The sequence below is a fragment of the Aethalodelphis obliquidens genome, unplaced genomic scaffold (genome assembly GCF_003676395.1).
Source record: "Aethalodelphis obliquidens isolate GAN/ISIS:26980383/991018 unplaced genomic scaffold, ASM367639v1 scaffold33, whole genome shotgun sequence".
Classification (NCBI taxonomy): domain Eukaryota; kingdom Metazoa; phylum Chordata; class Mammalia; order Artiodactyla; family Delphinidae; genus Aethalodelphis; species Aethalodelphis obliquidens.
In genome coordinates this window covers 10,155,295-10,172,840 of record NW_020837977.1, presented here as the reverse complement: position 1 = coordinate 10,172,840, position 17,546 = coordinate 10,155,295, and the positions used below count along the sequence as shown (strand labels likewise).

At 41.8% G+C, this 17,546-nt stretch overlaps 1 protein-coding gene and 1 pseudogene across 2 annotated transcripts in view; one reads left to right on the top strand and one right to left on the bottom strand.

Moving 5' to 3' along the window:
* Nucleotides 1-654: 654 nt before the first annotated feature.
* On the bottom strand, nt 655-2,643 carry LOC113631496 (Golgi pH regulator pseudogene; annotated as a pseudogene).
* A 9,133-nt stretch (nt 2,644-11,776) lies between these two features.
* DNAJC5B (DnaJ heat shock protein family (Hsp40) member C5 beta) overlaps nt 11,777-17,546 on the top strand; it is a 95,863-nt gene continuing 90,093 nt past the window's right edge. The window contains exon 1 of one of the 2 annotated variants that reach the window (XM_027128004.1): nt 11,777-11,878. The gene's annotated coding sequence lies outside the window, so the exon portion shown is untranslated. The remainder of the gene's footprint in view (nt 11,879-17,546) is intronic. The other variant, XM_027128003.1, reaches the window with a different exon arrangement.

Genomic DNA, 17,546 nt, shown 5'->3' with positions numbered 1-17,546 from the left:
ACACTGCCTGTCATTAGTAACAAGTATGCTCTTCTGAAATTACTTTACAATAGCACGTATTCAGAATACCCTTTACTTGCTTTTTGAACTACTATGGATATTATAGCACTTTAACAAGTATTGCCTGTTTCAAATCAAAGATATAAATAGGAATTTATTAAATAAATGAATAGACTAGGTACAATCATAAACAAGTATTGTAAATTTTAACATATACAAAGTTTCATCTCTGCCCATGACCTTAAGGTGGTTACACGGGCAGGCTCTGGGTCCCTATGCCAGGATTGCCGAGAGATACAGCTCCTCCATATTGTCCTAAAGAAATATCACACATTCTCCAAGGCTCTTCAAAGCCCACCTACTGAATGAAGTCTTTCTTGAGTCTCCCGAGCATATGTGAGCTCTTCTTCCTTTAAATCCATACCATAGCTGGTTTACCCCTCCATAATAATGATAAAGCTAATAATAACCCAAATCCCACTGACTCATCCTTGAGAACTTCCAATATGCTTCATCCACGCTGAACTCTACATTCGCCATCCATCTCATTTCTTCTTTGCAGCGCTCCTACAAAGCAGGTGTCATTATTCCCACTTTATAGATGAGGAAACTGGGCAAAGATTTGAACTCAGGATTTAACTGAGTTCATTTGTGGTTGTTGTTGTTAACAATCTCTGATTTTGATGAGAGTCAATCTCAAGGGAACGTCATAACCTTCTCCACGTGATCCTTGACTAAAACGGAAGCTCATGTGTTCGGCCCAGCTACCTTAGATCTCTCTTACCCCAGAATTCCAGTCTATTTTCTCCCCTTAGTTTCTTGGCTCTTTGCAGCCCCACCACCCAGCAAACTGTACCAGCCTCAAATCCAAACAGGGTGCTCCTGGCTGAGGACTAGCTTGAGTCATTTCTCTCTCTCATTTCTAGCTGATGCTACTCATGATCACAGTATCATCTGAGGAGGAAGGTGTAAGCTGGAGGTAGAATATGCTACCACAGCATTTTGTTTGTTTAAAAACATGTTAGGCCCCGGTCCCCTGCATTTTTTCCCTCTTATATCCAAATTCTGACACCAGAGGCATGAGTTCAAGGTGCCATATGCTTCTCTGGTGCCTGTCTATGGGCCAAATAGAGGAAGAGTATGCTGGAGAGAGCACTGACCAGGAAGATGACATCAAACCAACGGTGACAGAAGTTGAACTGCAGCTCTCCAAGAACTTCGGTGACTACGGTGCGGTACTCCAGAGGCAAGCTCATTCGGATCAGCAGCACAGAGGAGACGAAGTACGTGCCCATTACCTGTGCTAATAGCAGGACAATGACATTGGAGGACTTACTGCTGGATATGGCATAGAAGAACCTGGTAAGAGTGATCAGCACCCCTCTAATAGGCGTGACAATGATTATTCCAATCAGAATGAAGGAAATGTGCTGGGACCAGAACTTCACATCAAATGGCATCCCCAGATAATTCGATCTCAATGCCTCTTGTGACTGGATCAGTTTTCCCAACTCGGTCAAAAACGATATTAATGGTTGCCATGAAAATTTTCCAAACATAGTAAATAGAGAACAAGTAACCCAGAAAATTAAAATATTTCCCCTTGAAAGTTTTGGGAGTATTCTATTCTCTCCTTGGTAGCATAGAGATCAGCTGTTTCCAGAAAAAGCTGCCTGCTTAGTTCTTCCAAAGCATCCACTTCCTGTTGAATAAGAGTAAGATTTTCACTTCCTGGTACTGAAGTGGTAACACTCTTTATCATTCCCCAGAATCCTGATGGTTTGTTATGCACCTCCCCTTTCTGGAACATAGTAGCTTCAAGCACAGGATTTAACTCCAAAAATGGTGATCTTAACTGGAATACTTGGCTTGCATTTGAATTGTATGTGATTTCTGTCTCCCTATTCAGTTGGGGAGTTCTTTGGGCAGGTACCATATGTGACCGGCTCTGTATCACTTTATATCCCTTCATAGTGTCTTGCATAGTAAGAAGTGAAAACAAATACTGGATTTTCTATATTCCAAAAAGCAGCTACTCTTTCCACATTTAAATGTCTCTTAAATTGGAACACATTCAATTGGTGTCTTGATTTACATGGTGGTCTTTTCCTTCTTTCCTCTCCTAAAAAGCTGTTATTAGCCCTTAGGTGTTTCCTATCGCTATAATCTTAGGATCAAGTAGTAGTTAAACTTGGATAGAAGTTTAACCACCAGAGGAAAGATTAGGTCACTGTGGAGGTAAGTTCCTTTAGATTTCTGAATGCCACCTGGGTATTAAGCAGAGCAGAAATCCAGAGGGGAATCCGTTCGAAAGGGAAAGGGAAGGTAATCAGAGGTAGCGCATTAGATATAAAACGTTGTGAGTTCAGTGGGTTTCAAGGGAACATGCAGATTATACTAAGATCTCATGAGGAGGGGGAAACTGCTGAACGTTTATATCTCTGTGATGCCCAAACTGAGGTAAGACAGAAACACAGATGGGGGGGTAAACAAGAGTCCATGTCCATCTGGCTCTGACTGCACATACTCTCCTACCAGATGTCCTGGCAATGGCACTAGAATGAGAAAAATCATGTGAAAATACTGTAAACAGTCTTTCAGGCAGGGACATGAGTAGCTTGTCCACTAGCTTGAAGGAAGTCCTAGGAGAATTTGGGAGTGACGTCATGAAGGGAGTCATTATGTATAACACAATATCAAGCCTGGGTACTTTTGTATCCTCCCTGTCTTGCTTTGGACATTGGTACTGTGGCTTGAAAGGTAACGTAGATTATTCTTTCCATTAGCTTGGTTTGGAAAAGGAGGAAAGAGAACTGAAAGTAGCTGTGTCAGGGAAAGGGTCTGGATTTAAGGGAGGGTTTGTGTTTTTATAAATAGAAGAGACTTGAGAATGTTCTTATGCTGAGAAGAGAGAGTCAGCAGAGAGAGAGAGAGAGAGAGAGAGAGAGAGAGAGAGAGAGAGAGAGGTAAAAATTAGCTAAAGGGGATAATTAAAGGAGAAAGTTCCTTAAAGTACCCCCTGAGAGCCTGAATAGGGCTCAGGGCACAAAGAGAGGTATTAGCGTTGGTCTGGAGGAGGGATGCGTTTTCAACTGAGCTGAAGGAAGGGTTAAGAGAGGGTACAGATGTGGATGCGTTCAGAGTGGTGTGGGGCTCGAGTTGGGAGAAATAACACGATGACTTCTCAGTTCTTTGCAGAGGAGATAAGTCTCACTGCTAAGAGTGAGAGGGAAATAGGTCAGACAGAGGGCTTCAGGAGATTGAAGAAGGTTGACAATGACTGTTCAGTGGACAGTGGAAGAGCTGCCTTGTGTTGAGGGCATGATTGAGATTGCAGACCATTTTTAGTGGGAGCAGTCTGCATGGTGTTATGAGTTTCTTCAGCTGGGATAACTATCTGGGGTAAAGAAAGGGGAGAAGAGGCAGATTTACCAAGGGTTGAGCTGTTGCTGGAAGAGTTCAACAGGACACTGGAGCAAAGCATCTGAGGTGTGCACAAGAGGGTGCTTGATGGGATGATGGCATCCTAAGCTCAACAGGGTAAATTGGGAAAATTGGTATGGTCAGTGGAATGTAGGCTTCTGTGAGTTTCAAAGAGCAGTTTAATAGTTAGTGGTCAGTTTGGAACGACAGGAGGAGATGATCAGAGAGAGACTGGAATTAAAAAATTTAGAACTGGGTGATAACAAGATCTGGGGGACTCCATGGATGTGAGTGGAGCCAGCAAAGTTGAGCTGAAGAACCCTGAAGTTGAGGAGGATGGAGTGTTGGATTGGATCATCCATAAGATAATGAAAGCCACCTGTGACAATGTCAGGCATGCAAGTGTTGAGGATTTTTCCTTAAAACAAAACAAAACAAAAATTTAACAGTAGTATAACAGAATCTACCTTTATTTTTAAAAATAATAGACTCTAATTTTTTTGATCAGTGTCAGGTTTATAGAAAAATTAAGCAGAAAGTATAGGCATTCCCATATAATCTTTAACTATCCTGCTATATGTGTGGTTTAATCATATGTTCTCTCAAAGCCTTTGGAGTGGATTACAAATAAATGCATATCCTGATTGCATTTTGTAGCACTAAGAATTTGATTTGATTAGAATTATTGATAATTGATAAGCTCTAACCCAGCTGTACTCAGAAATTCCTTCTCACCTCTCTCATCTTACTTATCAAAAAAGTACCCATCCTTTCAGTCATTTCATATGCCTTCCACTTCATGAAGCTTTCCCTGACTGCCAGACCTAGATGTTGGTTCTCTCTCCTTTAATATCTCATGGCACTTTGATAATAATTCTCTTACGATACTTATACATTGCTTTCTGGTAGAATTTTTTTTTTTGCTATTTAACTTATGCACCATTAGGCTCTAAGCTCTGAGGACAATGTCTTTGTTCAACTCATCCCCTGTAGCACCTGGCACGGTGCCTTGTGTACCACAGGTCTGAAATTAACATTTGTGGAAGTGGATGAATTATGAAGTGGAAATCCCAACTTTACGAAGGAGGTAAACTAGGATGTAAATATTCTTTCTTTCAACAAAGGGATTGACTTCATGTTTTTGCTAAATAATTCATTCCCTTAATGCATTTAATATATAACTTACAAAATTTCAAGTGAACTAGAAACAGTTCAGTTCCAAAATTTTAACTGACCTAGGAACAATTTCTTGGCACAAAGTACACGTGTGTAACCACTAACTTTGGATTATTTGAAGCAAGTCTTGCTCTCATGTTTTTGTTAACAGAAGGAGTTGATACCAAAGGTCTTTGTTCAGACCTTTTACTGCCTCTTGTTTATTTGTGCTTCTCCTGGGAACTCTAGCTCAGCTTTTAAGCCCAAACATACTACCTTCCCCAATGTAGAAGAAGGTGTAAGTAATATACCTCATGTTAGGATGATCCAGGGGGGAGAGAGCACACAACCTCTGGGGTCAGATGTTCCTCAGGTTCAATCTTGTCTCCACTCACTACTACGAAGCCCAAGGAGAATTTTACTTCTCTGAACTATGTCCTTATAGATAAATGGCAATAATAATATACCTACCTCACAAGAGAGTGGTGAGGACAAAATATAATGTATGTCAAGTACCTACTCACAAAGCTCAATAAATGATATATATGTTCCCTTACTCCTGAGACATGATTGTGTCTGCTTCTGTCATGGGTGTAAGAAGTGGAAAAAATTTCTGAAAAGGTGGCTTGCTGGGAAAATTAGACCAATATCAGCTCCAGTCTTTGGGAATGTAGATCTTCATAGTGTGTCTTATGCTTGGTTTAAAGCATTTCCAAAAGACTGGGTCATGGGACTTCCCTGGTGGTGCGGTGGATAAGACTCCACGCTCCCAATGCAGGGGGCCTGAGTTCGATCCCTGGTCAGGGAACTAGATCCCATATGCATGCAGCAACTAAGAGTTCGCATGCCACAACTAAGGAGCCCAGAGCCACAACTAAGACCCAGTGCAGCCAAATAAATAAATATTTAAGAAAAAAAAAAAAGACCAGGTCGTTATGTCCAAATGGAATAATTTGGACATACATGTGTACATGTAATGTAACAAATACATTACAAAGCAAAATATAAAATTTTAAAAATTCCCTAAGATGGTTGCGTTATTGGTCCTGTATATAACTTTCTGTTCTTCGGAGAGGAGCCACCTAGCAAAGGCAGTCCTATAAGGATCACCTTACAGGATCTTACAGGATCTAAAGTCCCTGAGACTTTAATTATGATCTGGTAGAAAATGTCTCTGCTAATGACATGAGCATTGTATTTCTTGGATCTGTGATCACTTATTATTTTAACCTTTCAAAGCCAGTAATTTTAAAGCGTTTGACTCAACTACAGTACTTTATTAGTGTGGAAATGTTTTATTGCAGCTTGGCTGACATTTTCTTTTACTAATGTCATTAGCACTACGTAAAAATGAATTATGTTGAGGTGTAAAGTACTATCTTTGTTTAGAGAAAATATGATGATGTTTATGAGCACGTGAGGTGGGTCTCCTGGGGGTAAACACTAACAACATGTATCTTTCTCATCCTCCAGGCATGCTTACATTGCTAATAAGTATAAGTACTTTGGCTTGGAAAAAGGCCTGGATTTAGATTTACTTTTTCAAGATTATGTTGAATTCTCATAACACCCTTTAAAGAAAAGTCTAGCTTCAGAGTCACTAAGGCTTAATTAAAATCTCTAGCACACAGTCTGGTCACATCCCTTACCTATTTTGTAGCTTTAGCTCCTGGTAACTGTTGTATGCTAACACTGGTGTTCAACAGGTCATCGAAATCAAATTAATGCAGGCATCTTTGAAGTCAGAGATCAGTTGTGTTCATCTACAACATTTTCACATATAACAGGTACAAAATAAAGGAAAAGTGATTTTGTTTAACCTTGGAGAATCCTGAATGGATGGACGAAAACTGCAAGCATTTTAGTGGGAAAATTAAAATTATTTGTGGAAAAAAATTCTAATTAAACAAAATAAAATAAACAAAGAACAAAATTCCTTGGTATACAAATCCTTTTCTGAGTCTTTAAGAGGTAAAGACTCAAGGTCCCAAACCGCAATTCCTAGGTCTTTGAAAGCGCCTTTAGAATTTCCTACTTTCTTGGGCAGAGCACAGGGATTCTCAAAGTGTAGTCCTGACCGTCAGCCCCTTCGTCATCTGGGAACTTGTTAAAAATATAAAGTCTTGGGCCTCCCTCAGGCCCCAGAACCAGAATCTTTAGGGTAGGGCCAGTGATCCGTGTTTTTGTAAGCCCTCAAGACCCTCTGATATTCTGCTCTAAAATGTGGGAGCCTTTGACCTACAGCAATTCTTCTTAAATATTTCTGTGCAGCAGAAGCCCTTGGGGAGTTTGCCTAAACAGAGGTCCCTAACCCAGCCCCTGAGTGGCACTAAATTCTGGGAGTTGTATGGAAACCTGCATTAATTTTTTTTAAGATTCTGGTATAGGTGATCTATAAAGCACAATTTGAGAAATTCTGGCTTGAAGTGGATTTAAGTGTTGACAAAATTAATTAATATTTTTTTTCCCACAAAATTCCCCTCCACAACTTTGAGCTCTGACTTCCAAGCATCTATAACATTCATTTAGCCTGAAAATGCCTGCTCATGAAGGTATCCCCTCACTGCAGGCTTCCCTCATCCCACTGTTAGAGGGACGGAAACCTCTGTGGGCCCCGCTGTGAGGCTTTGCCCACCTCTTCCACAGGTGTGATGTTTCATCGCAGAAGCCTATGCTACAGGAGAAGGGATGTAACCCATACATCTGCAGAACGTAAAGTATTAAGTATATGCTGAGCCAAGATAAAACACAAGTGAGGACTTAAGTTTTTTTTTTTTTTTTTTTTTTTTTTCTTTTTTGCGGTATGCGGGCCTCTCACTGCCGCGGCCTCTCCCGCCGCGGAGCACAGGCTCCGGACGCGCAGGCTCAGCGGCCATGGCTTACGGGCCCAGCCGCTCCGCGGCATGTGGGATCCTCCCAAACTGGGGCACGAACCCGCATCCCCCGCACCGGCAGGCGGACTCTCAACCACTGCGCCACCAGGGAAGCCCCGAGGACTTAAGTTTTTAAATTATTATTATTATTTTTTTTTCTGAGATGATAGCTGAAGAAAGATCACTTTGGGAAAAGGGAGCTCCACCTTTGCAAATCCTGCCACGAGAACAGTCTGTTCTAAGCAAGGTGACCTTTAAAAGAAATTTGGGGAATTTTTATTTAATCCACGGACACTACTAAAAATGTTAATGAAATTAGGAAAATTGTTGGTTCATTTTATGTTTCTTCTAATGTATCCCTGCTTGCTCTATAGGTCTTTCCACTTTGTGTGGTAGGAAGAATATGGTAATGAATATTTTTGCTACCAGAAAAGAAAAAGAAAGATGCATGTTATATACTGGCCTCACTAGCTTATTTAGCTAGTTGTGATATAAAAATCTATTATAACATTTCTGGTTCAACTGAGAAAAAAATTGATACTCATTCATTATATTTACAAGTGTATTCCTTTCAACATTTTTATGTTTTATTTTCTACTGTATTAGATTTTTTAATAGCAAGAGTAATAATGCTTGTTAAAGAAGTCAAACACTACAGAGAGAGATGTGTATATGAATATAAATGTCCCATATCTCCCTCCAAATTTATCTCCTAAGTATTTGTATTTCAAATAGCCTTTTATTTTTTTTTAAATTTAAGAACAATACATGTCCATTCTAAAACATTTAGAAAAGGTAGCCAAGCAAAAGAAGTGAACCACACACAGTCTCCCATTCTCATATAACCACTGTGAATATTTTGGTGCAGCTCTTTCAATCCTCCCAATACGTGTATTTATTAAAAATGGTCCCCACTTTTTTGCAACTGATCTTTTTTGCTTCCTGCTATCTTGTGGGCATTCTTTTCTATCATTAAAATGGAGCATCTTGTCTTACCTAAAGCATGATATGTAATATGTGCCACAGTTGATGGATGAAATGATTTTTTGGTGCTACATGAGCACATTTTAAACATTTTTAATGGTCACATTTTTTTGTTTGTAACTGAAAAATGTAACTAGTACATAGAGCCTGTAATTTTGCAGATACTGTTGCTTATACTAAGGCTAAAGAAAGTAGACCTTGATAATCGACTTTATGAAGAATGTGTGGATTACCTCAGTAATGTGTGACCCTTAGTCATGCCCATGAATGTTTCAGATAACTTCCTGGACTTGACAAGTGTGGGAGTGACGAGCTCACCCTACCAGTGCCAGCAGTCCCTTTCAATGACAAAGTTTTAAGTCACCTTGTCCAATCCCAAAATGACAGTCAGAGATAGCCTACCTATCTACGTAATTTAATAAAAATCAATATAATGCCTTACCCTGGATAAAAAGGGGAAACAAGAGAGAATAATTTGTATAAAAGAATATACGTTTCAGTGAATCAAGTGGTTGGTCTTAATGATGGATGTACTACCATGATGGACATAATGGGAGATTCACTGAGAATGTGAAGCTGGGAGTGCAGATAGACACAGGTGAGTTTCATGGCGACTCAAACACTGTGAGCTGCATGGCCATTGGTGACAATGATTTTCCAAAATTGTGAACAACTTTTGGTAGAATTCTGAACACAATAAACAACGGTCTTCCCTGAAGTACAAAGTAGCTGCACTTCTGGAAAAATCAGTATATATATATATATATATATATATATATTTAGCATATATTAAAGCTGGGCAAAAAGTTTGCATTTACGTGTGAAATGGATTTAGGTCTGGATTAGGTAATTATGAATATAGTACTCTTTAGTTCTGGCTCAGTAGACTTTTCACCAGCTTGGATTTTCTGAAAGACATTTGAAGTCACTTGGAATTACCGGTCAATTCCTGGTCAAAATTCCTGGTGAGAACATGCCTGGCATCGCAGCTGTCTAACACCTCTGGCTCCTCCCCAGCAAAGGCAGTGGTACTTCCAACCCCCAATTAACAGCAACAACCAAAAAATTTTAGATTTCTAAAATGCTCCCAGGCACAGTTTCTGAGAACTGTGAGTGAAAACTGCACAGAGAGCTATAGTGGCAATTACGAGCACTGGCCCTCTGACTACCGTGCCAGCTGACTGTCAACGTGACAGATGTGCTCTTTTCTGAGGTACAGCAAAGGCCACTTTTGGAAGTTAACGGTTATTTAGTATGCAAGGTATGTATAAATATGCATAACTGCGCTTTGGAATCAGACCTGTACTTCATTTTTCTTACTGGGCCTGCTGTACATCAGTGAGAAAAGAGATTTTTAGTGCAGAAAGGTTAGGTGTGTGACAGAAATAAAGGGTATTAATTGTGATTTGGTTAAATCAGTTGGTGTTTTTTTTGGGGTTTTTTTGCTAGGTTTTAGGACCAAATCAATGCATTAATAGCCTTACTATGTTTTCTTTATATTTGTTTTTATAACTATCTGATACTGAAGGTAATTATACTGTACTTCCACTTATGTAGTGATAAAAAGTTACCTTTAAATATTCTTATCTCAGTAAAATATGTGAGTTAATTTAAAGAAAGATGTTAAGTAGATATTAGCACAGATGGCAATATTCCAAAGATAGCACATGAATGATTAAAGATTGGGAAAACCTCACCTACAACACTATTTTCCTGAGTTAAACATAATCCTTTTTACCACTTTTCTAGTGTTGAGCTTTTAATTTGTTTTCTGTTATATACAATGCTTCAAAGAACCTCCTTTTTTTTGGCCAGGCTGTGCGGCCTGTAGGATTCTTAGTTCCCTGACCAGGGACTGAACCTGCACCCTTGGCAGTGAAAGCGCAGAGTCCTAACCGCTGGACCGCCAGGGAACTCCCTTAAAGAACCTCTTGAGCTAAATATTGTTCATATCCGTGATGATTCCCTTACGAGAATTCACAGATGTGAAACTGTCTGGTGGAAGGGCAATGATTATATTATTTTAAAGTTTGAAATTAACCATTTCTCTAAGTTTTTATGAAGACATTTAGGAGGTTAGCAAAGTGGTATTTATGATCCATGGGAATACTTTCTTCCTTGTTACTCAAAGGACTGCTTAATGCAATTGCCTTCAGGTGTGTTCAGGGACCAAAGCACGGTTCTTCCCACCCTTTGGGGACGCGGGTGGTGGGCAAAACGCTTGGTTGGAAGATCTGGTTTGTCGTTAATGTTACCCTTTCCATTTAATTAGCTTTGTGATCTTGCGCAAGTCACAACCTCTCTAAGCTATAATTTTCTTACCCATAAAATTGTCCTAAAAATAATACACTATTTACCTCACTGAGCTGTGAAGATTAAGTGAAATGATATATGTGAAAGTGGCTTGTAAATGCTGAAGCACGACATGAAATGTTAGTTGTTGGTGTTATATAAGTGCAATCTATATTCCCCTCTTGAGAGATTCCAAAAGCACAATTCTCTGGCTTCACAGATACAAGTTGTCTCATGCAATGCAGATAATTTTAAAATACCACATGGGGACAGTATCTAGAAAAAGTGAAGGGTATGAAAGAGGAAAGAACTAAATTCCAGTGAGAATCTATTTCTTTACTGCTTGTCCCTTCCCGTTCCCTCCTCAGCAAACACTAGGACCTGATTTGGCACTGCAGCAACACTAATCTTGGGCTTTTGAGCTGAGCTTTGCTCCTGACCATCAAATCTCACTGAAAACATCGGTTACCCAGAACTCACTTGTTAATCTAGGACTGGTCTGGTAGCTCAGGACTTCTGAGTTCAGGCTAGGACGAGAAGTTGCTATTTCTGGCACCTATAGATTGTTGGAAAAGCTAATGATTTTCATGAGACACTGTTCTCTTTCCATAATGCAAGTTATTCGAATGGTGTCTTTTTGTGGGTGGATTCAGGTAAGAATCATCCCATGAGCTGCTTATCAGATGCTGACAAAATCCAGAGAGTGGAGCCCGGGGTGAATACAGTGTGTGCAGAAGGGTGAGAGGGGCGACACCGAAGGCACCTGGGCTTGAGATTTAACTCTGCCACTCAACCCCCCCAGCCTCAGTTTCCCAGCTACAAAATAAGAGAGTCAGAACGGAATTTAGTCACGAGGTCTCCCGTGTCTCTGCCCGCAGTAAGATTCTATAATTCCGTGGGCCAGTTTAGAAATTGGGGGTGGACCTTCCCAACCTCCTGCCATGGGCAGGAGAGGAAGGGTTGCGGCTGGAGGGTCTTAGCTGGGCCTTTGGGAGGAGCAAGGATTCTACTCTGTGACATCACAATATCCAGCCCAGGCTCAACCCTGGCTGAGAAGGAGAAGGTAACAGGAGGTTGGGCTACTGATGTATTAGAGGTGGACGCTACCTGATGGAGCTAGAAGGAATCAGCCAGCCATGACTCCGGTTCAGGTACGTGACATCTGCTGAGCTCAGAAGAGAAATTGCTGTGTCTAAAGGAACACGAGGAGAGGACCACAAGATGGGCGTGTCTCCGGGCTTAGGGATGACAGCATAAGCACAGAGACTATGCACCAGTTACTTTAGGGTAATGTAAAGAATCCAAATGAGCAGACGAAAGGCCACAGGCGGTCCCACCAGAAGCAGAGCTGGGGCACATGCTCCCAACAGCCAGACTTACTGCCATGAAGCCGAACCACAGGGCATTTCCAAGACGGTTAGCCCCTCACTGTCCTCCCCCCACCACTGGGGGGCGCAAAAGAGGCTCAGGAGGGAGCCGCAAGAGGTCAGTGTAAAATTACTTTCTAAAATAGTCTACAATTGTTGCCTAATGATGTTTATTCTTTTATGTGGGTGTTTTCCTTTTAATAGCTTCTCCCCAGAATGATAGGGAAGAGTAAGCTAAATAAAAAATAAGTTAACTGGGGCTTCCCTGGTGGTGCAGTGGCTGAGAATCTGCCTGCTAGTGCAGGGGACACGGGTTCGAGCCCTGGTCTGGGAGGATCCCACATGCCACGGAGCAACTAGGCCCGTGAGCCACAACTACTGAGCCTGCGCGTCTGGAGCCTGTGCTCCGCAACAGGAGAGGCCGCGATAGTGAGAGGCCCGTGCACTGCGATGAAGAGTGGCCCCCGCTTCCCGCAACTAGAGAAAGCCCTCGCACAGAAACGAAGACCCAACACAGCCAAAAATAAATTAATTAATTAATTAAAAAAATATATATATATATTAAAAAAAAATAAGTTAACTGAAAGAAGTATTTTAATAGAAGATAGTATAAAAATGCAAACAAAAGTAATACAATAAAACGAAGAGAAAAAGCTTATTAATGGGTTAGCAACCGATACTGATTCTAAAGTCTGGTTTTGAAATTTCAAGGCTTAAAAGGCAAAAGGCCACCCCCTATAAACAGTGAAAGAGACGGGCCTTCTGGTTGAGAAGTAAGTAAAACAGTTCAGTTGAAACCACCTACAGCTCCTCCCCCTAAAGAACTCACACCAGTGAAGTCATCGCTGGGGATGCGGACAGTTCTGTTTTCTTTACCTTGCCTTAGGGTTTTGGCTTCTAAAATATTTGTTTCTTGCTGGAGTCTCAAGGCCCTGAGAGGCTCTGAATGATGGCAAATAGCTGCTCTGTTTACCAGTAGGGCGGAGCGCGGGGGTGGGTGCCAGGCCCTGACTCATCGGCACTGGCCTCCCTGAGCGCACTGCGACCCCAGAGCCAAGTACAGGACTGTTCAGGCAGGCACGCTGAGATTCGCCTGCAAGATCCAAGTTTACTGCCATGCGCCCCAGTGGAAGCAGCAGTCCAGTGTTCTCACAGGTAGATCAGCTGCCCACAGAGGACCCCAAGAGCAATAGACACAATTTTAACACTCTTTAGCCTCCAACCCATTGGGAATAAGTATATCTCAGCCGCAAGGCCAAAACTCACTCTATAAAAGTAGTAATAATCCAAAGCATGTAAATAAATTCAGAGGTTCAGATAAAGACAAAATGTACCTGCACGTTGACTCTAGTACATATTCAGCTTCCGTCTAGAGAAGCCACTACGATTTTCACAATTAGATCATGACCCAACCTCTGAAGTCCTTGGAAATTAAAAGCTCATTGGTCCAGTTTTTAGACTTTATTCATTTTATAGTCATTGAAAACTACGTTTAGGTTTAACCTAAAATAATATCCACAAAACACAGAATGTCCTAACTTGTCTACATTTATATTTATTGACTATCATGTTCTCTGACCATTGTGTTAGTCACATACCACAGGCGTTCAGAGTTGGAGGAGAACTAAGAGATCGACCATTCCAACGTCCTCATTTCCAGAGGAGGAACCCAGCACAGAGAGGTTAAGTGTCTTGACCTAGGCCACTGTGCTAGTTAGTGCTAGCTTGAGACTAAAGCTTAAGTCCTCTCACTCTTAGCCTGGTGACCTCTTCAGTCCTCCCTGCCTCTAATTCACTCCGAAGGAATTTATTGGTTCAGACTTGAACTATTTTAATTTCCAAGTCAGAATATTCTAAGATAAGGAAATCTCATTTGATCACCTTGGTGTGGTTATTGGTAAATTCAGGTACTCTAGGTAGGTGACACTATTCACCAAAGCTTTCCCAGCCTTCACAGCTCCAAACAAAACAAGCTTTGATCAAGGTCAGGAAAAAGCACCCAAGACCCCAACCAAAAGGCTGAGAATACAATGAAAATGAATCCAGGGAAACTGACAGGCGACTCTGCCCTGACGCCTGATTAGTAGCAGTCCATTAAAAAAAATAAAAAGAGGCATTTATACAATTAATGAGCTTTTTGCTTTACAATAAATATACAGACTTCCTGTGGCCTTTTCTAGTTTAGGTAGATCGCTTTGTTTATGCGTTTGCGTGTGTACACTCTGTAAATGCGCATGTGAGTAAACACTTCATCTGGCAGGTGTGAGGCTTTACACCGTCTGTGGTAACTGACCTATCTTTATTACATAATTTGTCCCCTATGTGAGCCCTTCCCGACTTAAACCACGAATTAACATTTTATTTAGAGTTATCAATAACTTAGGAGCAGTCTTCAGTTTGTCCAGGGTTTGTTTTATGTAGAGCTGTCTACATCTTGCATCTCTAATTCATCTGTAAGTTTGAGCCCAGGCACCCCCTGGATAGAGATACTCAGAGCTCTTTCCAATTGAATTCATTGCAAATGTATTAACATCAGCCTGAAGTCCCCAAATCTGAAAGAAAATGAAGAATTGTTGGATATAAGCATAGACCTCATTTGCATAGTCATCAGCTCCAAAGGTCTGATTAATATTTTCTAGGACCCTAGATTGTTTTTTAATCCACTGAAATGTGTATATCCTACAAGGATCTTCCATATGTTTCTGGTTTTCCAAATAGATTGTCTTTAATAAAAGAGAATTATGAAATGATTACCAACAGGAAAGAACATTCCATCATGGCATAGGGCTTAAACAAAGCTGTGGTAATACCTTTCAGCTTCCATATTAATTTCAAAAGTTGTGTAATATATTGAGTAATCGTGCACGTCCTACCACATAAAACCGCAGAAGGCTGACTGTGAAAAATGGAGGGATAAAAGGAGCTTTAGCTTCAGATTCTTCATTGTGGGTTTTGAATTCTCAACTCTCTCCAGTAAGCTGAAACACAGGTAGGCCAAGTGTACTTCTGAAATGTTTTCCACCTGAGAAGATGCATCCTGACAAGCCTTATTAACAGCCGTGGGAGGGGAAAAAAAAAAAAAAGTAAAAGCCGCCTCACCAGAGATCCCGAGACATCTGATCTTCTCTCTTGCTGCCGCCACCCGGGGTGCCTTGGCAAACAGCTACACCTGGACCTCTGACACATGCCGGACACGCCCCTCCATCTCGGCCCAGCCCCCATGCCCACTTTCCTAAGAATTGTGCAATGAGCCCTTTGTGACCGGAGGTCTGTGAAGTCTGGAAAGGAATGTGGCCCAGAGCCAACAGGCGTTGCTGCCACCAGGGCCAAGAAGGAGCTCTCCTGCTGTTTACCTCACACCTGGGGGAACCTCAGAAGGGGAAGGGTATGCTCTAAAAGGAGAGGGAGTCTAGCCCTTGGCAGGAGTGTGAAGAAGCACCCCAGGGCCTTTCGCCCTTGTCTCTGCAGATCCAGAGGCATGCTCTGTGCTGCTCCCAGGACTTGGATCCACTTTTGAGCCATTTCCTTTCCTACTCATAACTGTGCCCCCTGCTGAAAGCTGGGAGTGTTAGGTCCCATTGTTCCAGTGCCCCTGTGTAGGGTGAAGGGTGATCGTAATGGGAGGTTCCACTAAATAGTGGTGTTGATAGTAGAGTGCCAGGCGCTGGTGGCAGGACAGCTGGAGAGGGTGCTGTGATCAGAGGCCTACTGGTACTGGTCAAGTATTAACACAGAACCAGCTTCCTACGTCTTCTCTCCACCTCCCCGACAAACATCACCCTGCATCATGACAAGTGCACAAGCTGGCCACTGGCAATACTGGAGGTTGCCTCACCCCTTCTGCCCAGGGAATGATGTCACGGGCTGAGCCATGAATACCCTCCTTTTAATTCGCCCAACATCATGATGGCCACACAAGTAGACCTCTAACTAAAAAGAACTAAAAGGAAGTGAAAGACTTAATTCTCAGTCTTGCCATTTGAGCACTGTCTAGTACAACTTAGTATAACTAACTGTAAAAGACAAGTTCTATACTTATCTTACCAATACCGCTTATAAACAAAAGGTGGTCCAAGAAAAATAGACTTTTTAGCCAGTTGAAAAGATCCCTTGGCAGTTAGAACGCCAGTATTCTGCTCCTTTCAAGCATATTTAGAAGGCAAAGTCATTTTTATTAGTAGAGGGGAAAACACTCCTTTCATGTTAGAATGTTCTTTGTATGTTAGGAACTGACTCGTATAAACCAACATATTGCCTCTTGTATCCTGTCCTTTCAAGACAGTGGTTATCTTTCTCCTTCCGACCCCAAATGAATTCAGTGTCAGTTTCAATCGAATTTGTAGTTTTTGAAAACTTAACATGTATCAGGCACTGTGGCAATAACAAAATAAAATGTTTGGCATAAATTGGGCTCTTTAAGAATTAAGGATTTAGGTGAGGAGACAAGATATACACGTGTGAAGAGTTCAGATGCAAAGAAGGAACTGCGTAACTATGTGAAAAATGTTCTCGTGGACTTCAAAGCGTCCCAGGGGCTCAGTGCAGGGCAGAAGCAAAGCTGTCTCCAGTGTTTTGGTTGCTCATCACAGCAGAATTAGGACTTGGGAGGAATCTTGAAGAGAAACAGAAGAGTGACTGACACAAGCTTGAGGAGGAAAACAATTTTCTGGTGCAATTTTGGCCCCAACACAGTGGGTCTTGTCCCACTCACAGACCTTATCTCCTTTCTCCCTGTGCTTTTACAACTCCTTTGCATACAGTGCAAACAATTCACATGGCTTCTTTGGGATTGGGAAAGCTGGAGTCATAGAAACATGCTGCCAGGAGGGATGAAGCCCACCCTAACAGGTGGTTTCTGTAAGAGGCCCTACATGCTATAACCAGGGTTGTGTCTGATTTTAATTATGGATGTGTGGGCTTCCTGACCTTACACCCTAAGTCAACATGCTCTAAATCTAATTCATTATCTTCCTCCAAATCTGATCTCCTTTTGTGATGCCGGTCTCTGCCAATGACCTCACCATATTCCCAGCTATTCTGGCTAGAATCTCGAGTCCTCCATGATTCCCAGTTCTCTCCTCCCTGGCGTTTGGTCAGCTGGCCCAGGAGGTTATAGCTCCACATCTCTTTCGAATCCATCACTTCCTGCCCGTTCTGCCCACTGCTGCCCTGGGCCAGGCTCTCATCATGTTTCCCTAGGATCACTCATCTCCCCAACTTCATTCCTCTGCACTCTGTTGGTCACATCTTTCTAAAATAAATACTAGAGTTTGTCACTTGCCAGTTTTAAAACAGTTCAAGTTTCCCCATTGTTTTAAAAAAATGAGGACTGGGGCTTCCCTGGTGGCGCAGTCGTTGGGAGTCCGCCTGCTGATGCAGGGGACGCGTGTTCGTGCCCCGGTCTGGGAAGATCCCACATGCCACGGAGCGGATGGGCCCGTGAGCCATGGCC